We start from the raw sequence: 19,569 nt of genomic DNA on the forward strand, positions 1-19,569 counted from the left end.
ATCCAGGGCTGCAGACCCCGAGGGTGCCCCCCCTGCCCCTGATGCAGTCCAGGGTTGCAGCCCCGCATGCAATGCAAGCCCCTGGAGGCTCCCGGAGCCCCCTGATTGCTCTGGGTGAGTTTGCACCCGCGTCGCCCGCCTCTTGCCACCCAAGGGGGCTGCAGCCGCCCCCAGCGGCCGGGAGCCCGAGGAGGCGCCGGCCCCTTTAAATCTCTCTCTCCCACGTGCTGTCTGGTCGTGCTGGAGACGGTGACGCACGCGGGACGTCAATGGAGGTTGTGGGAGAATTTGGAGGGGGGGGGAAGGGAGCCCCTTTGCAAAGCTCTGCCCAGCCGGGGGGAGGGGGGGGGCGCGGAGCAGCAGTGCCCGGAGTCTCGTGCATGCTCTAGCCAGGAGGGGGGGGCAGCCTCAGCCCCTCCCAGGGTGCATTCACCCCCCCCACCCCATTGCCCAGCCTCTGATCAAACTCCATTTTCTCCCTAAGTGACAGCTTCACCGCCCAGGCCGTGCAGTAAACACGGTGTCCCTCCGCCACCAGCTGGGGAGGGCAAATAATCCGCCGCCCGCGCGTGCCAGGGTCAGCCCTGGCTGGGGGTGCAGACACGTGACGGCCCACCGGGGGGTGGGGGGCAGCTGGGCTCTTTGCAGCCGCTGGGAGCAGCCAAGCCGCTGATTTGGGGGCATAAACCCAGGGCTGCCCCCCAGCCCCACTGACCAAGCTGCCCTTGGCATCCCGCCTGCACCCAGCCTGGCTCCTTGTGGCAAAGGCTGGTGCATGCCCAGATCCCAGGGCTGCTGCTCCCTGCAAGGGCCCTACTCCTGGCATGGCCCCAGGTCAGCCCCTCGTTTGACTATGGCTCTGTTTTCATCACGTTGCAAGGGCGACCCACTGGCTGGTGTGTACGTGTCCCCCGCTGTGCCCGAGCAGGGCCGCAAGTGGGGTGCCCCATGGCTGCCCCTCGTATATCCTGCATGCATGCGGCCTGGGAGCACTGATTCCCCGTGCCTCTTATCGCCAGGGGCCTGGCCCACTGCATACACAGTGCTGGCTCCTAGATAGAACTCTTGGCCAGCCACCAGACCTAGGGAGAGGCCCCTGGGGAGAGGGAGATGGAGGAGGGAGTGGGCTTTTTTAAATGTTGCCATGGAAATACTGGGGGGGAGGAAGGGGAGGGAAAAGACAATAACAAAAAAGATGAAATATTTTCATGCTGGGTTTTGAAAGTCAAAAAAAAAAAAAAGTTTGGGTCTCTTTTTTTCATCCACAACATCAGTCATTTTTGAAAAGCAGGACGTTTTTATTTTTGCAAAAACGTTTGTGTGTTTGAAAAGGGCGAGTTTTCCTGGGGGGGAAAAAAAAATGTCGGCTAGGTCTAGTGATCCGGGAGCATTTCGCACACCGTTTCCACTGGGGCGGGTAACACTGCAAGGTAGAGCCCTGCGCCGGACGGGTCCAGAGCCCTGCAGCTGGACTAGGATCCCACGGGTCCTGCAGGATCCGCTGCCAGGAGCGGGATTAAGAATAGTCCTAGCTCTTGCGCAAGATGCAGGGCTACAGAGGATGGAGGCTGCAGTCTCAGGCTCCCTCCTGAATTCCCTGTAGAGCCTTGAGGGGTGGGGTCAGCCATCAACCATGGCCCAGCGGGACGGGAAAGAACAGCCTGCAGTGTTGTGGGATTAAAGTCGATCTTGAGGGAAATTGCTGATTGGGGATATGCCTTTTGCACCAGGGAGCAACTGGGAGGATTTACGTCTTGATGAGCGATAGACTTTGCCCTTATGCTATACCGTGCTTCTGTCTCACCTGGCTTCACAACAACCGTCCTAGTGGCACCACACCCCTGCGTGGTAGGGAAGTATTAACATGCCCACTTTTCAGATGGGGAAAACTGATACCCAGAGTGTGAAATGAACATGAGCCCAAAGTCAGCACAATGAGTGCGGGAAAGGCAGTGTGGGATAGTGGATAGGGCAGTGGGCTAGGAGACCTGGATTCTGTTCCCAGCTCGCCCATTAACCTGCTGTATAACCTTGAGTGAGTCGCTACTCTGCCTCTGTTTCCCTTCCTGACCTTTGTCCTGTCTATTTAGATGGTAAGCTCCTTGGGGCAGAGGCTGTCTCTGACTCTGTTTGTATAGCACCTGGAGCCCTGGGCCCTGATCTCAGCTGGGGCTTTGAGCTGTTGTTATAATAATATCATTCATAACAATGACAGAATTAGGAAGAGAACCCAGGCGTCCTGGCCCTGTTGTCCATCCGCTAGACCATGCTGCCTCTTGCCAAAGGTGTGAAACGGTTCACATCTGCCATTGACTCACTCCTTTGTGCCTCAGTTTCCCCACCTATAAAAGGAGGCTAATGGCACTCGCCTACCTTGGGAGGCGGTTGTGTTAAAAATACTCTTAATGATCCTCAGACGAAAGGGGCCACTGAAGTACCAAGTATAATTATACTGAGCTTTTTCCAGCTGGGCATGACCTGCTGCAGGGGAGACCCTAGCGCGTTGGACCGCAGCTCAGGAGACCCAAGTGCTGTTCATGGCTCTGCCATGGGGCAACGTTGGGCAAGTCACGTCACTGCTCTGTGCCTCAGTTTCCCTATGTGTATCACAGGGAAAATGCTGCTGACTTCCCTTTGTTCTACGGATGAACCGTGCGATATAAGAGCCAGGGATTGGTTTTTAACCCCATGATAGACCCAATAAACTCACCCCACAGTAGAGGCCGTTCCCACAGCAGCCTGATTGCACTGGAACCAAATCCCAAAGGACTTCTCCCGGCTTGGAGGTGGGCTGCGGTGTGTGTGTGGCAGGTGGAACAGCACCAGTGGAAAGAAGCAGAAGTGGCTGACTGGCCAGAGGCAAGAAGCACTGGGAAATGCCCATGTAATAACAACCCTCCCGGGGCTCATCAGCAGGGTCTGAATGCAGGACTTTCAGCTCTGCTGTTACTTGGGCTACAGGAGGCATGCCACGGTGCACTGTGACCCTTCCTTGTCCTGTTGTGGCTACTCTGCATATGTTGGCTAATGGAATCTAAAGCTAAAAGTCCTGTGAATTTGAACCCCACCGATGGCCCCAATGAGTGCTGGTTCCTCCGGCAGCAGTAGTAAGTCGTTATCCTCTAGTTGACTAACCATTAGAGGGGGATGTGGTACATGCCAGTGTGCTACCCATAATTATGCCCGAAGGGCCAGATCCCCAGCTGGGGTAAATCCACATAGCTCTGTTGAAGTCAATGCTGACTTACCCCGGCGGATGATCTTCATCCCAACTGCGGGGAGATTATACTCCTGCTATTTGCACAATGTGTGAAAGTAGCAAACGTTTTTCACCCTTCGTCTGAGCTGCCCGAGCGTAAGTGGCGTGTATTTATGTGTGAGCACCCAGGAGTCCTCCTCCTACCCTGCCCCTCCCGGCGTGGGGCAAGGGAAAGTAATTTCCATTGTCAATAGACTGCATACCAGCCGTACGAAAAGATCAACCCATCGCCGTGGTGTGGGAAGAGAGTTACTCAGCATTTGGTTCCCAAGAGAAAAGTTGCAGCTGAAACTGACTTTCCAAAATACTTTGAGGCTCGCAGAAATGTTCTAATCTTCCAGGGGCTGCCAGGAGCCTTGGAAATATCCTGGGCTTCATTCTTCCCTTGTTTGCACCAGTGCAGATCAGGAGGAATTCTCCTATACTAAACTGGCGTAGGAGAGAGAGTGGGGCCCATAGGAGACGATTTTTTTTTTCCTGGTTACATGATTGCAGCTGATTGGAAAACAAACACGCCAGATTCTGTGCAAACAACCCTCAGTGGGATGACTAATTCCGTCTCCGCATAAACTGATATGGTGCTAAAAATAGGACCAGTAACAATAATAATAATAATAATAATAATAAACCCAACTGCAAACAGCCCCAAAGCCAAACAAACAGAAAAGTCCACCAGCAAGATGCATCTTGAGATGACGTGGGAAGGATCTGACATGAAATTTGCTCGGATCAGCTGGGCATATCTTCTTCGTCAATTCCACTGGCATTGTTCCCCATAATCCTCCCTGTTCTTGGCCTGGGGTACCACAATTATTGAGTTTCCTGAGCTCTAGGTGGTCCCTTCTTGCCTCTATGAGTCCATGAAACTGTAAGCACGGCAGACAAAGGGAAGATGGCAGGGTTGTTAATTAAACAATCCTTATCATTGAACTCAGGTCCAAAATTTAGATCTCCTAAAAATAATAAGGTATAAATATATTTTGTTGCACAAAAAAAAAAATCTAATATGGATAGAGGCCTTCGCATGAAACGGATTCCTTATAGGTCGGTCAAATGCTTTTAGGCCCCGATCCTGCCCTTGGCTCCATTCGTGTCACAACTTTCCATTGGGACTGGAAGCTCTTTGGGGCAAAGGCTGGGTGTTTGTTCTGTGTGTGGATGGTCCCCCGATCCCAGAGTGAAGCCTGTTAGTACTAGTCCTGTTTATTGTGGTCGTGCCAAGGGGCCAGCGAAGAATTGTGCTAGGCACTGATGTCCGTATTTGGGGTCTGCAAGGCATTTCCCTCTGGGTCAGATTGGCAGAGACCCTGGGGATTTTTCACCATCATTTATTTATTATTTGTATGTCAGTAGCACCACGGAGCTCTTCTTATGGACCAAGACCTTGCCGTGCTAGGTGCTGTACCAACACAGAACAGAAAGACAGCCCTTCGCCCAAAGAGATTGCAGTCCAAGGATCAGATGAGAGACAACAGCTGGATACAGACCAACAGGGTAGTACAAGGAAACAATGAGACAGTATTGGTCAGCATGACAGGCGGTTGTCTCCCTGCCCCCTACGGGAACATACAACGTCCTTTATTCGCTCCGCTTTAGTATAAATGCAATGTTTATGTACCTCTCCCTGCCATAAAGTCTCCTGATGCTGCATGTGTGTGTATACACACACACACACACACACACACACATTGTGTAATTCGACGCCTACCTTCCGTGCACTGGGAGCCTCCTCCTACACCAAACGTATTGTAAAACTTCCCTATTCCTCCTCAGCCCTGAGTCACTCGCTTTGTGGATCCTCCCACCGGCGCTGGAACTTATGTTCTGGAAGAAGCTGATTGCTTGTGTCAAAAAGGCTTAACTGGAGTCTGCATATGGCGGAGCCCCTAACTCGGAATTCTTTTGTGTCTGTGTCTGTACAGCCCCTAGCACCGTGGGGGGTCCTGACCCATAGCTGGAGCTACTAGGCGCAACTGCCACACAAATAATAAATAATGATCATAATTTTTGCTGGCAGAAATACAGTCCTCGCCCTGTCATTCTTCCCATTCCACGCTTCCCCTGATTATTCTATGGGCCTGACACTCATTTGCTCCTTTCCTGTGGCTGGGGCAGGGATGAAGGTGGCTTTAAGGCCACCTTTGTGCTTCTCAGATTCTGAGGCCATGTAGGGCTCTGCACAGGTCCTGATGTAAGTGGGAGCTGCCCGATGGCTGCTCTAATTTATACACTGTTCCCGTGCTCTGGTAATGCAGTGTGCTCTGGCTACACCACCCTTATTTCAAGACTGGAAGCAGGGTCCTTATACCAGCGCCACACTGGCTAGAGAGGGTCCCTGTGCAGGAGGGGATTCTCAGGGGGCCATATCCACCCACTTTAAGGCTCTCTGTACTGCCTGAGCGGCCTAAGTGGGCCTTATTGTCTCTGGGAACCAGGTCTTTCAGATCCTCCATCGAGAAGGAGGCAGGTGTCTGCAGACCACATCACAGAGGAAGTGGAATGCTATGTAACAGTTGTGGTAAGTGCGTGGTGCTTCTAGCCATCCTGAGGATTATCTCATTTCCCAGAGAAGTCATTCCCAACTTGTCACTCACACACCACTCTCCAGGAACTTATTATTTAAGGTCTCAGTCAAGATCAGAATGGGTGTGGGGGGCCTGGCGGCTTTTCCCTTGGCTTTAATGTCTGCTGCATTGGTTACACTCTGGGCAACTCTCTGCTTTCAGAGCAATTGTCTCAGGCTCTCTGCAGACTCAGGCAAGACCTCGCTGTGCTGGTTACATTCAGGTCACATATCCAAGCATTTTATCACAACCACAGGGGCTATAAAAATAAATTCTTTTTTAAATGAAAGCTGAGATTCTGAGATGCTCTCCTGGGATGCCATGAACGGGAACACCAGGCATGGGTCTAGATAGTCTGTGCCTTAAACTGGCTTTACTCCAGGGGATGGAACATTGCAGCTAGAATCATTCCAGGAGACCTTCCCCCCCGCCCTTTATTTTTAAAGGAGTGTGATCCCAGCATAATTAATCCAGATTGAAACTACATATAGGAAGAATTTAAGAAGGTGGAATGTAATTAACCTGGGCTGGAGCTGGGCCAGGAAATTGTGGAACACAAGAAAAATATTAGTATTGGAAGTTGGGTATATGGATTTGATTGACTTAGGAAAGTAAGATCGTCATTTAAAAAGAAAGAATTAACATCCTTAGTTTTATTCTTATTGCGGCCAAATAGGCCAGTGAAGGGCTAGAATAGAATGGGATAGAATTCCTATTAATGCCTATACGAGAGAGGCAGTCTGGTCCACTATATAGTGTCCTGGGTGACCTGGGGGAAAATCCTTTCACCTCTTTGCATAGTGTGAGCTCTTTGGGACAGGCACTGTCTCTTGCTTAGTGTTTATACTGCACCTAGCACAGGAGAGCCCTTAGGTTGGTTGGGGCCTCGGGGTGCAACCAATATTAAAAGCGAGCAAGCTGATTTGTAGAGCCAGTAGAACTAGCCCTCAGCCCAGCTTTCCAGAGCCCATCCCACGTTTCCTATGGTGTGTTTGATATTATTGGCCCAGCACTTTGAACAAACTATTTTCAGACAATGGGCGTGTTTCGCAAACGACTTGCTTCAATTCGTGTGGTGTGATTGCCCCCCCCCCGCCCCCGAACCACATGGTATTGGTTCTGCTCCCTGATTGGGTGAGTGGAACTTTTAATTTCATGTATGTAGGGGCCGCCCTCCCCCTGCTGTCTGCGCACCTGACAGACACTAATGGGCATGACATTAAGGCCCCTTTTCCTTGCCCTGAAAAGGACCTTAAAGTGGACGTAGGTATAATTAGCACAGCCTTTAATGGCAGAGAGGTGTCAAGGGGCCGCTCTGAGGATCAGGTCCTAGTTGTTCGCACCCTTGTCACTAAATTGATGTAGATACACCAGTGCAAATTTTCTTAGTCTAGACAAGCCCCAAAATTGGTGAGGGGCGGGGGAGAGAGGGGAAATGATCCAGTGCAATCGACCATTCGGGTTGGGCTGTAAGCTTCATACTGGAATGAAGTGACTTGCCCGAGGTCACCTGGGGAGGCTGTGGCGGGGCTGGAAACTAAATCCAGAACTCCTGGGTGCCATTCCGAGGCCTTAGCCACAGGACCAGCCTTGAAACATTAGAGGAGCAAAGAGTGACACACATGTTCCAGTGTGAATTTTAAGACTAGTAATGACTCATGCCAAGGGATGGGGCTAGGGGCCAGGAACTCCAGAATTCAAATCATGCCTCTGCCACTGAGTTGATCTAGTTGCGTCACTGATCCGTGCCTCAGTTTCCCCTCTAACATGCTGATAATCTGCCACCTCCCCATACAGAGGGTTGTCGGGTGTTAGTGAATATTTGTACCGTGCTTGGAAATGGTAAAACACTAAGTATTATTATTATGTAAGGTGAAAGTACATTTTTGGCTTTAAATATTTTGGGCCAGAGCCTTAGCTGGTTGAAACTGACGTAGCTCCATTTAAATCAATGGGACCGATTCCTACTGTGTCTACACCACCTTAGTTCTGTTGAAGTCAGTGGGTTAGATCTCTAGCTGGTGTAAAGTGGCATTCATTGCAATTCAGGGCCCAGTTTCTTGTTCTCATCCCATGCCCTCGTGGAGCGAGGAACAAAAACCCAGGAGTCCTGACGTCCACCCTTCACCTCTAACCACCAGATCGAACCCGCCTCCCAGAAACAAGAATAGAAGCCAGGAGTCCTGACTCCCAGCACCCTCGTCTCTAACTACTAGGCCACACTGCTTGTTATCTGAGATACATCCCGCAGTATTGTTCGCTGCATGTCTAAAAACACCCCACTGCCTTCCGAATTTCACCATCGGTGCAGGGGCGCTGCTGGAACAAGGCGGGCGAAGAGGGAGGGGCTGCTGCACCGCCTGGCTTGAAATGGTTTCCATCATATACTGGGTATACAGTTTGGTTCAATGGCTCTCAGCTCGGGTGACCAGATGTCCCGATTTTATAGGGACAGTCACGATTTTTGGAGCTTTTTCCTACATAGGCACCTATTACCCCCCACCCCTGTCCCGATTATTCACACTTGCTGTCTGGTCACCCTACTCTCAGCACCCCCACTGTACACATTGTTCCAGCCCCGCTAGTGCACGGCTGGAAGGCACTCAGATGCTATGGTGAGGCTCGCGGCATGAGAACCAACGCAGACCAGAACTAGGGTGACCAGCTGGCAAATGTGAAAAATCGGGACGGGGTTGGGGGGGTAATAGGCGCCTATATAAGAAAAAGCCCTGAATATCGGGACTGTCCCTATAAAATCGGGACATCTGGTCACCCTAGACCAGAACTGGGGTTGCAATTGTCCACGCCTGGAGGATTTTGCTTGAGAACAACGCCCCGGGGAGGGGGGGGGCCACAAAAATAGAGGTGCAGAGGGTCTGAAGGAGCGCTTTCCTGATATAGGGTGACCAGAGAACAAATATGAAACATCAGGACAGGGGGTGGTGGTGGGGGGGTAATAGGAACTTATATAAGAAAAAGACCCCCAAAATCAGGACTAGTATCAGAGGGGTGGCCGTGTTCGTCTGAATCTGTAAAAAGCAACAGAGGGTCCTGTGGCACCTTTAAGACTAACAGACGTATGGGGAGCATAAGCTTTCGTGGGTAAGAACCTCACTTCGTCAGATGCAACATCAGGACTGTCGCTATAAAATCAGGACACCTGGCCACCCTCTCCTGACATCTAGTGACGGGGAAGGGGATGGAGACCAGAAAGCAGCCAGGTGCCAGCCAGGCCCCTTGAAACCCTGCAAAGATCATAACCCTGGGTTGGTGCTGCTAGTCCTCCAGGCGGAAGGATTCGCAGCAAGCCACGCCACAGCCTAGCTTTGGGGGGAGGTGGCTTGGGTGCAGGGGTGGGGGTGGAGAGGAGGGTGCTGGGTAGCTAATCCCTCCCTCCCCGGGCCTTGCGTCGGGCTTGGCCATTGGTGGGTGGGGAGCCATCTGTCCGTCCCGGCATGCTAGACTGCACTAGCTGGTGGTTACGTTGTGTCTTTTCCCCGGTGGGTTGGAAGTAGTTACCTTTGTAGCCAAAAAGGAGGAAGGAAGGAATCGACACACACACACATACACACACACACACACACGCAACCCCAGGGAGGAAGTTCATTGAGACACTGAGATTGCTCCTGGTTGCCCGGGCTCGCCTCTGAAGTGTGGCTGCGGTGCTGCTGTTGTTGTTGTTTGGTTGTTGTTGTTGCTTCTCTGGAGCCTCCACTTCTCCAACAACACCCCATCCCCGGAGGGGGGGCTCCTGGCTCCTGGCAGCGACTTTTTTGGGGGGGAAGACAGCGCGGAAGCGGACGCTGGAGGGTAAGTCGAGTCCTGGGGGGGGGTGTGTGGGGTGGAGGGGTAGCCTGGGGGTCGCGGTGGACTGACAGCTTTGGGAGTCCGGGTGGGGATGGGCTTGGGTGGAAGCCGGGGTTAGGGTGACCACAGAGCAAGTGTGAAATCCAGAGACGGGGGGATAGGCGCCTCTATAAGACAAAGCCCTGACTAGGGGCACAGTTCTTATAACAGCAGGACAGCGGGTCGGCCTCGCCTGGGTACCACGGTGATGGGCGGCTGGGGGGGGGTGATGGATCCATAGATCGGGATCGATTCTGGCTGCGGGGCGGGAGGGCGGCGAGCGCATCCTCCAGCCGCCTCTGACATTTCAAAACAACCCCTCGCCAAAATGGTGCAGAGGTGAAGGGAGGAATACAGGCGGCGGCGAGGTGTTGCCTCCCTTGTGTCTGCCTGACAGCAGCGGCTGTTTGCAAAGGGGGGAGGGGATCAGAGCTGGGGGACCGGTGCGGGGCCAGGGCATTGACAGCTCTGCAGGGCGGCCGAGGACGGGGTGGGGTCGATCCCCCTGTCCCTCCCCCCGCCTTGGTCTTAGATGTCGCTTGGGGTGGGAGACAGGAAAGAGAGAGAGGTTCTGGTGCCATTTGACAACAACCACCGGAAAAAAAAATGGTGCAGAGGGGAAGAAATGTTGTCAGGGTTGGAGGTGCCTGGGGGAGGGTGGCTGGGAGACAGCAGCTGGGAAGGGGGGTAGGGGGGAGAGAGAGAGAGTCCCAGATCTGTGGTGTTCGCCTGTTGTTTGGGGAAAGTGTGTGTGTGTGTGGCTGACAGCTGAGGTTGTTGCCGAGGGTTACGGGGGGGGGGGGAAATGGGGACTTTGAATCCTGCCATTTAGCAGCGGCCACCAAAATGGTGCAGAGGGGAAGGAGGATCTGTCCCAGGAGGGTGAGTGGGGAGGGAAGGCTGGGGGAGCAGCGAGAGTCTGGTGGGGGACAGGGGGTGGCTGGTAGCTGGGGGGGGCAGAGGTGTCTGGTGGGGGACAGGGGGTGGCTGGTAGCTGGGGGGGNNNNGCAGAGGTGTCTGGTGGGGGACAGGGGGTGGCTGGTAGCTGGGGGGGGCAGGGGGGGTGGGGGGGGGGGACGGGGGGTGGCTGGTAGCTGGGGGGAGCAGCGAGAGTCTGGTGGGGGACAGGGGGTGGCTGGTAGCTGGGGGCAGGAGCAGCAGTGTGGCGTAAGTACAGAGAGAGGGTCCCAGAGCTTCTAAATGCCGAAGTGTGCGTCTCTGCCATGGGGAGGGACAGCGCCCTGGGCAGCTGCTCCTTCCTGGGGTGATGGGCGACAGCTAAAGCCACTAAAATGGGACGGGGGATTGGAGCAACACCCCCACCCTATGCTTGGGGTGTTGGGAGCAACAGCCCCCCCCCACCCCCGTTTGGGGAGCTGGGAGCAGTGCCCATCTGTTTGGGAGGCTGGCTGGCTTAGTATATGGAGCACCGGGGTGGGGATGGGGGGTGGGGGGGAGGAGGGAGAGAGATTTGATTGGCAACAGCAGCTTTTAGGAAGGGCGATGGTAAATAGAGTCCCAGGGCTTCAATGACTTGGACGGCTGCCTGTTCTGGGGACTGACAGCTGTGGTTGTTTGTTCCTCTCTGGTTGAAATGTTGCTGAAGGCTAGTCTGTGTCTCTGTGTGTGTGTGTGTGAGTGTGGGTGAGGTGGAGAATAAGGTGCTGTGGTGAGGAGCCGAGACTCCCCTCGGGGTGGGGGTAGAGGGGTGTTAGGTGGGGGTGGGCGCACGCCTTGGGGGTGGCAACAGTCGCCACAGGACAGTGTGCGTGCGGGTTTCTGGGATCTGGCAGCTCTAGGGAATGCTGAGGTTTGTCTCGGAGGGTGCCAGTGTCGCTGAGGGTGACAGGAGACAGAGGCACGTCCCACGACCTGAATGGGGTGGCAGGCCAACAGAAATATCGCAGGGGAGAATGGGAGCAGGGTTTAAGAAAGACTCTGTGTCTCAGAGGCCCGCTGAGGTGCCGTCGGATCTGGGTGTTGTTTGGCATATGTGTTGCATCTGCGATGCTTGTTTGCCATCAGTAGATCTCTGCTTGCCCTTTGCTTGGATGTTGTCTGTCTCTTGCACAGACGCAGACATGCACACGGCTCTTTCCTTCTGGGTGTCTGTTCTCACCCCCTGCCAAATCCCCAAGGAGCTGTCTCCACATGTGAAGGAAAAGGGGGGGCCGATGGCTGGGAAGGGTCAGCCATAAGTTGGTCCATTTCCTTCTCCTGCGTGCTCCACGCCCCCCCAACATCCTCTGCCCTAGCTCTCCCGGCTGTGCGGAGCTGACATTTCACGGAGGGCCCTTTCTCCGCTCTCCCTGCCGGTTTGGTTTTTGGAAAGGCAATGAGAACTGAGTGCTGGGTCTTTCGACTGTAGGTGGAACAGAACCTGGAGCGCACCTACTGAGGGCTGCTCCATTTGGAAAGGGATCGTTGAGCGCCATACCGCCCATTCGAATGTCTGATTCTCAGTTGCACTAAGGACCCTTTACCCATCTCTGTCTGCACAAAGGGGCCCGAGGCCCGGCTGAAACACAGATTTTGCACCCCTAACTGACCTAGTTATTCTGTTACAATTCCTCCCCCCCCCGATATAGTTGCATCTGAAGAAATGAGGTTTTTTACCCATGAAAGCTTATGCCCAATAAATCTGTTAGTCTTTAAGGTGCCACCGGACTCCTCGTTGTTTTTGTGGATACAGACTAACATGGCTACCCCTCTGATAGTTACACCAGGACAACTACTAGAGTGGGTACAGTTATAAAGGTACCTTTATACTGGGATATTTATTCTCCTGTAGCTATACCAGTATAAGCACCTTTATCCTGGTATCACTGCATTTACACTAAGGGAGGGGTATATATCACTTTAACAATATTGCTATAATTAAAGTGGTACAATTTGTGCCTTGAACTATTTTTCTCTCTGTCTGGGCAAATGTGTTATAGATGGACAGGGCCTGGTTCTCCGTTGTCCGACAACTTGCGTAGGCTCTGGAGGGAGAGACGCATTCTCCCCCCATACCCCGCGAACCAGCTCCTAGAACGGCTCCAGTCAGCAAGGTGCTAAGAACCCTGCGAAACACCCCCTGAAATCCTAGTGTCAAACCCGGGTCACTGCAACGTGGCTGCGGCTAGACAGGTCTGGAGGGTGCGTGGCTCTGCTGTGGGGGTGTTCAGCAAACGCAGGTTCAGTGCACCCCCTCCGGCCTTGATTCAGCAAAGCAGTGAAGTCCGTGCTTCACTGTTAGCGTGCGATATTGAAGTCAAGGCCACTCCCCTGCTTAAAGTGAAGCAGGTGTTGAAGTGTTAAGCGGAACGGAAGCCTCACAAAGTGGAGGTAACGAAAGGTGCCATTCTGCTCTGGTAGCAATTAGCACCCACCTGGCACTGGTATAAATAACAACTCAGGTGAAAAGCAGAGGAGTTTGCACCACCCTGGATTCCCTGTATGACCTTGGACAAAGCCTTGTCTAGACGTTAAAGTCTTAGCGATATAACACTTTTTTGGGGGGAGGGCGGGAGGTGAGGGGTGTGATTTTATTTTTTACCGAAATAATTATGCCGATAAAAGCCCCCGTGTGACTGAGTTATACTGAACTAGCTTATTTTGCTTCCTAAACTGCAGTGTGTTGTACTGATATAAGCACTTTGATGCCGCTATAATTGCATCCACAGTGGAGGTTTTTTTTTTTTTGCCGCTTTTATTATGCTGGTATAAAATCAGAAAACTTTAGAGCTGGAAGGGACCTCACGAGGTCATCTAGTCCCAGCCCCCTGCGCTGAGCCAGGACCAAGTAAACCTAGACCATCCCTGACAGGCGTTTGTCCAGCGTGTTCTGAAAAACCTCCAATGACAGGGATTCCACAACCTCCTTTGGACGTCTTAACTCCCCTTAGAGTGAGAGAGTTTTTCCTAATATCCTAAATCTCCCTGCAAATTGGGCTGGTTGTATCCTTGGTGGACGTGGGGGAACAATTGATCACTGTCTTCTTTCTGTCAACATTTTGCTGTTCTCATGTTCCTTCTCAGTCTTCCCTTCTCTACGCTAAACATGCCCATTTCGTTCAAGCTTTCCTCATAGGTCATGTATAATTAAAGCAGTACTACTTGTCAGTGTTCACAGGTCCTCGCTGTCCCTATGCCTCATTTTCCTCATCTGTAAAATGGGCATAATAATAGCTCTCTATCTCATCCTTTGATGTCTGTCTATTTAGAGTATAAGGCTTTTGGACCAGGGACTGTCTCTTAGTTTTATTACTGAACATTTGTACTGTGGTAGTGCCTAGAGGCCGATCAGACCTAGATCCCATTGTCCTAGCTTGCCGTGTAAACCTATAGCAAATGACAAGTCCCTGCCCCCAAAGAATTGAGACTTAAAGACATAACCGGTGGCTGTGATAGGCGGGGTGTCAATATGTGGGAGAGGGCAAGGTAACAAAAATAATAAAACGTGCACAATGCTTAGCCAGTTGGGAACAGTAATTGGAATGGCCTTGGAATGCATGACTCTGTTAATGTAGTCGTGTGTGTGTGTGTGTGTAACCTAGTACAGTAGCAATACCTAACCCCCATCTAGCGCTTCTCCTTAGTAGATCTCACAGCCCAAAAGAGGTCAGTTACCATTATCCACAAGGGAGCTGTGATCTCAGTTAGAGTGTCTGGACCTCACCATAACACTCCCAAAAAATAATAATCAGGGGAGAGAGAACAGGTCGCTGTTAAATATGTGTATCTAAAGGAAATGCTTCTTTTTTTTTTTTAAATATGTTGAAACAGTTTCAGATTTTCTTTTCCCGAGTTGTTTCTCTCTGTTAAATTACTTTTGTGTGTATGAAAATCAGTATTTGGACGTTGGTGTCTCTAAATTCGTGTTTGTTGTCGACAGGGTGCTAGCCTGGGATGCTCCATTCTCCTGGCTTTGCTACTGACCAGGAACATCTCTGTGCGCCTGTTTTCACTCCCACTCTTGGTCTGTTTTCATTGCAAGTTCTTTGGAATAATAATACCACCACCTAGCTTTTGTACAGTGCTTTACAAAGGTCCGTTTCATTAGCCCCATTTTACAGGTGGGGAAACTGAAGCAGAGAATGAGGACAGGGCTTGTCCAGTGTCAGATGGCAGCAGAGGCAAGAACGAAATTCAGGTCTCTGGAGTCCTAGTCTGGTGCTTTATCCACTAGGCCACACTGTCTTTTGCTGGGGCTTAACCTGTGTGCAGAACTTGCTCTGATCTAACTAACCGTGTTTTTAAATTAATGTACTTACATTGGGGTGACTCCCTGGCCGTAAATTGGTTTAGAAAAGTCCACAGAAGGCGATTGCAGTGACTGAGCTAAAAGCTAATCTCCACACGCATCTCCACTGAAATAACAGATAGTGTGAATTAAAACCAGGGCTGATTGTCATTTACGCTAAAGCCGTGTCTACACTACAGGCATTACAGTGGCTCTACCCCTCGCCCCAGCCCCAACTTCCCAGCAGCATAAAAGGGCCTTTCACTGGGGATGTTGTAACTTACACTCGTTTTCAGGCTGATGCAACGGGGCCAGAACGTAAATGAATATGGAATAAGAATTCCCCCACTGGGTAGCTTGGAAAAAAGGAGTGTTCTTAATTCGAGTTAGGGCTTGTCTACATGGGGAAAGTTAATCCAAAGTAACTAGGGGTATGTCTACACTACAGCGGCTACGGCCGCTGCATTGACCTTGCTGCATCTACAGCTGGGGTTAGGTTGACCTAGCTACGGTGCATACAGGGCCCAAATTTTTTCATAGTTTTAATTGTACAGGAGACCCCCACATGTGACTTTGAAGCGGATTAGTTAAACTGCATTAAATCCTTGTGTGAACGCTGTTCTTCCGAATGAAAGTGGCCTTCATTTGGTTCCAAAAGTAAATTTAAAATAAATCAAATTAAGGTCATTTAATTCTGAATGAGGGTGCTCGCACAGGGGTTGAGTATGGTTGGAATAATCCACTTCAAATTGACACCTCTCCTTAATTCAGATTCATTTTCCTGGATGGCTCCCTGTAGACAAACCTTTAATTGATTTAAAAACCGATTGAATTAAATCAGTGCCATTTCTGTGTGTAGAGAAAGTCCTGTTTACTTGTACAGCCCCTAGCACAGTGGGGTGCTGATCTTGGTTGGTGTGACTGCCGTTCAAATAAGGAATAATAATAAGTAGGCCATCAGAGTTAAGATGGCACAGATCAGCCTACGGCTTCCTAAGAAGTGGCATTTGATACTTCTCTCTCTCTGGCATTTCTCTCTTCTTTTTTAAAAATTACATAAACCTATCAATAAAGAGCTGTATTTTGTTAAACATCTGGTTTGAGCAGAGCTTCGGCGATGTTGGGAGACCTCTAGGCTGACCTTTTTTTAGTATTTTTTTTTTTTTTTATTAAAGAAGCAGTTTGCTGCGTGTGGTGCTTTTCCCTTTAAGGTGAATCTAGTCCTCTTCCGACTGTCGTCTGCCAGCAGCTCTCCCTTCGCAGATCTGTCGTTTTCAATCTTTCACTCTGCCGTCACGTGCTCCATCCTTTTTCTTTGCACTTGTTTGCTTACAGCTTTTTTTTTTTTCCCTCCTGTTTAAAACAACAATCGTTCTTGTTGATAATAAAAAGCATGGGGGCTATAAAATAAATCTTTCTGCAAAAAGTATCCAGGAATGTATTCAAACCACTTTATTCTCTGGACTGGGCAACTGACTAGTGCTTTCTAAAGCCTGGAGCAGAAGGGCTAGGTGAAGTGTGTGTGGGTGGGGGGGAGGAACATGTGGGGGGGGAATGGCCCAACCTCTTAGAACTGCTCTATACTAAAAACGTTTACTGGGAAAGCTTGCCAAATTCCCACAATTCTCAGAGAGACATGTGGGTATCCCATGATATTGTTAGTTCTTTGGGGGCAAGAATGGTCATTGTGTTCTCTTTTTATACAGCACCTGGCACGATGGGGCATGACTGATGCTCTTGGGCACCCCCACAATATAATAATTGTACACAGCAGTGGCCCACTCTATGCAGTAACAATTTCCCACAAGGCAGTGCACCTGACCGAGGGGAGAGGGGGGGACGACACTGGGATGCCCACCCACAATGCACTACGCTTGGTGCTGACGAACCAGGAGCTATATGGACATAAGGCACCAAGTGGTAGACTGTGAATGCACTTTTCCAAAATAGTTTTGTCCGTGGCACTGTGCCGGCAAAACTTTTGCCAGTGAACCTTCCTACTGTAGGAAAAGCCCATTCAGCCTGAGTTTGCAGAGAGCCTGGAACAATAGCTCTAAAGTGTCAATTGTCCCATTCATTTAAACGGATGCTAACTTAGATGCTCAGGATGCATTAAATGTCGACACTGGTAAGTATTTCTCTGTTCGACTAAATATGTTAGAAAGGAGAGGGAAGATCAAATTATACTATAGCTCTTTTGAGCCATAGCTCTCAAAGTACGTTACAAAGGAGGTCAGTATCATCAGTCCCCCAAGGGGAAACTGAGGCACAGAGGTGCAGTGACTCGCCTTAGATCACCGAGTAGGCCAGCGGCAGGGCCAGGACCTCAGCTCTCTTGAGTCCCTATCCGCTAGGCCAGACTGCCAGTTATGAAGGATTTCCCAAAGGGGTGTGTGTGAGGCACTAGCTGGTGAAGGGAGAAAGACAGGTGAATGTGTCAGCCACGCTTTGAGGCACGGCTCTGAGCTGGGGTCGGCTCCATCGCCCGAGGCGTCATCCCACTGATTCTGAAACGTTCCCAGCTCTTAACCAACTCCTCTGCTGAAACAGCCAGGGATGCGCCGAGCGTCAGAGATGCGTGTGTAACTCACTGCTCTGTGACAAGCAGGTCATAGATTATTCCTGCAACGCGCAATTAAGCGCTGGGCTTTCTAGAGGCCGAGTGTGTACGTCTCGCCAGTGGAGCTGGAACTCTGCCACGCTTTGGCTAGTATTGCGCTGTGTAAATGTCTCAGCCCCTACCTGATACCTGTGCTGTGTTTGTATAGAGAGGAACTGAAGCCATAGACCTTATAATCAATGCCAGAAAACCTGATGCCCTCTTTCCCTGCTTCTGAGTAAAGATCCAAAAAACAGTAGATACTCTTATGACTACGATTTTATTCTTTGTATCAAACTGATACTTACTAACATGCTATGAAGAATGGTGAAACTAAAATGGAGGGCCTGAATTCTTTCCTGCTGGTAGCATTTTGGGTTCTTAAACAGGGTATGCTTGAGAGCTTCATTCGCCCAACGCCCCTTTCCACTATCAGAGCGGTGTCAAGAGATCTTATCGTAAATGAGAATCTGGTCCCAGGCAATTAAAATAAGAACCCTGTCTTGCAAACAGTTTACATGTATGTGTAACTATACTCCTGCGACTAATCTCATTGAAGTCAATGGGACGACTTGCTGGAGTAAAATTGCTCATTTGCGTCAGCGTTTGCGGGAACAAGGTCTAAAGAGCTTTTTTTGGGGGAGCGGTGATATTTTAGGCATGATTTTAAAAACTGTGATCTGACCTTTGCACTCCGGCCCCATTGCAGCATAAAGGGGATTTTAAGTGAGGTGACCAAGGACGTGTCTACACAACAGTGGCTATAACGGCATAGCTACAGTGCATTAACTACAGTGGCATAGCCCCATAACATAGACGCACCCTACAGCGACAGAAGAGGCTTTCCTGCCATTGTAGGAAACATTCTTCCGTTGACCTAGCTGCATCTAAACATAGCTACGGCGCTCAGAGGTTTGGATTTTTCCCATCCTGAAGTATTGTAGCCATGTCAAACTAAATTCTAAGTGTAGACCGGACCTGTAATTTACATCCAGAGCAGACGAAAGGGGCCTTAATATAAATGTGAATCAGGCCCTTTAAATCAGTAGTAATTAGGGTCTTTCCGGGGAAGAAGAAGGAGACGTTCCCTAGCGGGCGGTGGTTGTTTTTCGAATGGTACCCTGTTTGAAGCAGTTCATAGCTTTGAAAAGTTGTCACTCCACCAGAGATGTGTTGGTGGGCAGAGTGCAGGTGAGAGCGCTAAAGAGGCATGAAAGGTATCACGTGGCTCTCCATGAGGCACAAATTAGTGATTTCCGCAGTAGTTGTCTCATGGACATCATCCCTCCGTATGGGGCAAATACTGTATAGACCAGTGATTTGTTTGTAAAGTGCACTGAGGTAAAAGGCATCATGTTATTTTAAATTTAAACCCCTTAGGGTGAATGCTAGTTGGGGTAGGAATCGCAGGTGTGAATTTGCCCCATTTATTTTCACTAGGAAACTTACAGTTTCCTTTGTTTGTTCAGTGGATGGCACCCATCAACAGTATCCCATTCCAGGTGTGTTAACTGGAGCCTAAATGGGTGCGTCTACATTTGAGCGGGGAGGTGTCCTTCCCAGCTGGCATGGGCCTACCTGTGCTATCTTGAGCTAGCATGCTAAAAATAGCCATGTGGCGGGGTGGCATTTGAACCCCCTGGGTATGTACTTGGGTACCTAGTCTGAGCCGCCACCCATGCTGTCCTGGCCACCCGCCTACTTTTAGCACGCTAGGTCTGCTTGAGCTACTGAGGGCAACTCTGCGTGAGCTGGGAATCACACCTCTCCGCTCAAATGCAACGCACCCGATAGCTTGGTCTTGCTGTTCTTTTTAAGTAGGTCAGATCCTCGGCTCATGTAAACCGGTGCCACGCCATTGACGTCTAGGGGGCTACGCTGGTTTACACTCGCAGAAGGGATCTGGCTGGTACAGGATCAGCTGAAGTCATTGTTAGTGCAAAAGCAGCGTCTCAAGATGGTTAATAGACTGACAAAGCCAACTGCCTGCTTTCTCTGGGCCTTAAAGGAGCTGTTTGCAAAGCTTGCATGCTATTGCTTCTGTCTCACGGCCCCAAAGGGTTCTAAGATGCAC

General features: G+C 50.7%; 1 protein-coding gene across 8 annotated transcripts in view; it reads left to right on the top strand.

Annotated features, from left to right (window-relative positions):
* Window positions 1-9,243: 9,243 nt before the first annotated feature.
* MEF2D (myocyte enhancer factor 2D) overlaps window positions 9,244-19,569 on the top strand; it is a 172,062-nt gene continuing 161,736 nt past the window's right edge. For all 8 annotated transcript variants that reach the window (XM_034756671.1, XM_034756674.1, XM_034756677.1 and 5 more), the window contains exon 1: window positions 9,244-9,633. The gene's annotated coding sequence lies outside the window, so the exon portion shown is untranslated. The remainder of the gene's footprint in view (window positions 9,634-19,569) is intronic.

The sequence above is a fragment of the Trachemys scripta genome, chromosome 24, assembly GCF_013100865.1.
Source record: "Trachemys scripta elegans isolate TJP31775 chromosome 24, CAS_Tse_1.0, whole genome shotgun sequence".
NCBI lineage: Eukaryota > Metazoa > Chordata > Testudines > Emydidae > Trachemys > Trachemys scripta.